Source organism: Octopus bimaculoides, chromosome 3, assembly GCF_046866305.1.
Source record: "Octopus bimaculoides isolate indiv1 chromosome 3, ASM4686630v1, whole genome shotgun sequence".
NCBI classification, from domain to species: Eukaryota; Metazoa; Mollusca; class Cephalopoda; order Octopoda; family Octopodidae; genus Octopus; species Octopus bimaculoides.
In genome coordinates this window covers 71,486,134-71,489,698 of record NC_142930.1, presented here as the reverse complement: position 1 = coordinate 71,489,698, position 3,565 = coordinate 71,486,134, and positions in this window count along the sequence as shown.

Sequence of the window (3,565 nt, the reverse complement as noted above, 5' to 3'; positions counted from 1 at the left end):
TATATATATATATATATATATATATATATATATATATATTCATATATATATATGTATGCATGTATCTATGTATATATGAATATCTCTATATATATGTATGTATGCATGTTTATGTGTGTGTATATATATATATATATATATATATATATATATATATATATATACAGACGTGTATGTTTATATATATATGTATGTATGTATGTAAATAGTCAATACATAAACGCATAATGCGATGAATACATATGTATATACTTATACCTACACACCTATGTCTATATATGAATGTATATACACATATACATATGTATGTACGTATGTATGTATGTATGGATGGATGGATGGATGGTTGGATGGATGGATGGATGGATGGTAGAAGCATTGCAGCGTAATCGTGTAGATCAATTGCTATTATCTCTGCCTACTCGGGTGGGTTTACCCTAATTTTAAACTCAAGCAGACGCCTGTATGAATATTCCAGTATATCCACAAATTGTTTATATATGCGTACGTGACCGGTCGTTGTACAAATATATCTATATCGCTTGAGTAGATAAATGTGAGGGCAAATATCTTTTTCCATATAAATATACTTCACGCACAAAAACATATGCATACGTATGTATGTGTATATATATATATGTATAGCTGTATGTGGTGTGTATGTGTGTATGTGTATGTATGTTTGTGTGGTGTGAGCGTGCTTGTGTTTGGGTGTTTATGTGTATGTAATTCCCTATATCCAATATTCATTCGTGAATATATTCATAACTTCTTATAATATATATAGTGATATACTATTAAGTAGGCGCGCGTGGCATAGTGGTTAGAGCGTTGCACTCATGATCGTAATATTGCGGTTTCGGTTCTTGGACCGAGCAATGCAATGAGCAAACCACTTTTTTTCAAGTTGATCCAGACCACTCAGTTAGCAAAAAATGAGTACGCCTGTGACAGACAAGCGTCCCGTACAGGGGTGCAATATATTCGCCACAGAATCCGGGAAGCCGGTCTAATAATGCTATGGCCCGCGAAGGACCTTTGGGCGGAGATATGTGCAAACATGGCATACAGTAATATGATGATACTTCTATTACACATATGTATGTCATTATTCAGTTTTATTTCAAGAGTCTTGCCAATAGAGAAAGAGCCGGTTTCTAACCTAGATCCAAGGCTCCTTCACTGAAATTTCAACATCAGGGTATGTATGTATGTATGCATGCATGCATATATGCATGTATGTATGCATAGACAAGTTCATATATACTTAAATGATAAACTTCTGTTACAGATTTTTAATTCCAGTGATGGCTTGGATCTCTTGTTTTCGAATCAGCTTTCTCCTTTCTTGTTTTGAGAAGCCTAATTTCTCAAGATTGTTATTTAGGCAGTGTGTTACATATCCCAGTGCCCCAGGTATTAACCTGAATTTTGTAATCCGGATAGAGTAACTCTGAAGATTTCTCAATAGGTAGGTAATTTCTTTTTCGCTGACATTTTGCCTTATGTTAACATCCACTGGTTAGCTGATTTCCACAGCTATACACAGTTTCTCTTCTCCATCCCAAATTACTACGTCAGGTCTATTACGTTTATATTTTATTAAGGTTTTCAATGGAAGATTCTACCAGTATTCCTTTTTATCATGAGTAGCTATGACTTCTACCATACTGTAGGTTCTTATTTCTTTGGCCCCGGGTTTATCCTTCCGACGGATTTCATTATACAGTGTCCTAGCTACAACATCATTCTCATCGGTAGAAAATACCGTGATGATATTTTCGGACAATTGTTTATGATGTGGGTGATATCTTCGGTGTTAACTCCATAAAGTCTGCATCGGTTGTCACATTTTACGGCTTTTCCTACGTCTCTGTCTCTTTTGTGCATCAGGTATGTATGAATGTATGTATGTATGTATGTATGTATGTATGTACGTGTGTTGGGGTGCTTAATTGTGTGGTTACTTCGATTAAGTTGAATCTACTTGACTCCTCTTAACCTTGAAACCACTGGTGTCATCGCATACACATTTAATTTTAGGCGCAGGCGTGCTTGTGTGGTAAAAAGCTTGCTTCCCCACCACATAGTCCCAGGTTCAGTCCCACCTTGTGAGACCTTAAACAAGTGTCTTCTACTATAGAGTCAGGTCGACCAAAGCCTTATGAATGGATTTGGTAGACAAAATTTGAAAGAAGCCTGTCATGTGTGTGTGTGTGTGTGTGTGAGTGTATGTGCGTGTGTGTGAGAGAGAGGGAGTGTATGTGTGTGTGTGTGTGTGTGTGTGCGCGTGTGCGTGTGTTTGTCCAACCCACCTAACGCTTGACAACTGGTGCTGGTGTGCTTACGTCCTCGTAACTAAGCGATACGGCAAAAAGATGGAATGAATGAGGACCAAGCTTAAAGAAAAGAAAGTATTAGGATAGATTCATTCGTCTAAAAATCCTTCAAAGTGGTGCTGCAGCATGACCGCAGTCTAATGACTGAAACAAGCAAAAGATGAAAAGTAAAAGACAGTATTTGTAATATTTAAATTTTTTCTTAGCCCGCTCGACTTACAAGGCCGGTTACTCTGTTTCCATGGCACATACGTGCCCAAGGCCACAACATACCCCTGAACAGGTCGTCGATCTGTTGCAGGGTCGAAGGCCAGCAGTTTTTGAGAGATGAGGGCAATTCGATTACGTCGACTCCAGTAAATGACTGGTTCACTACTTTATCAATCCTGATGGGTTGACAAGCAAAGCTGACCTTGGCAGAATTTGGACTCAGAACGTAAAAAGCTAGACGAAATGCCACTAAGCATTTTGACCGACGTGCTAACGATCTATCAGCTCAAATCATATCTTTCTTCATAGTTGCACTCAATTTCACATATCATTATAAAATGTGATTTAATGAAGATATCACGCATAAGAGTCGAGACATCGTGGTTGCGAAACGAATTTTTTAAACATTCGGCCATACGGCGTTTATGGAAATTTGTAAAGAAGCGCTTTGGCTGGACTGTAACTCCTAATTCAAAGGTCCAGCATTGCGTCATATTGCGTCTCGATGATACTGTCATACTGCCAGACAATGAATTATGTTAAGGTCATACGTATGTCTGGGATACTCAGGTGACTTGATAGTAGTCTCTCTTAGTCCGAGAAAGTCGGTCCCACAATTTCTTGCTGAACAATCTGTACAAATGATTTGCTTATAGCGATCAAATGTATGTGCTGGGCCCTAGCTCACCCCCCACACCAATGAAATAGTATACCACACGTCAGGTATCGATGTGATCGCAGAGTAACGTGAGATGAAATGTTTTGCTCAAAGACACAACTCACCACTACACAAGTTACCACCTGGTCTAGGAATTGAAACCATTATTGTGAATGCAACACCCTAACCACTAGGCCATACGCCTTCACACAGTACTCAGATACTTATACGTTAATATAAGAATAGATAGAAAAGATAGAGAGCTGGTTTAATCGCTCCTGCGCCAGGCGAAACGCTTACCGGCATTTCGTCTATCCTTGTGTTTTGAGCTCAAATTCCACCGAGGTTGACTTTACTT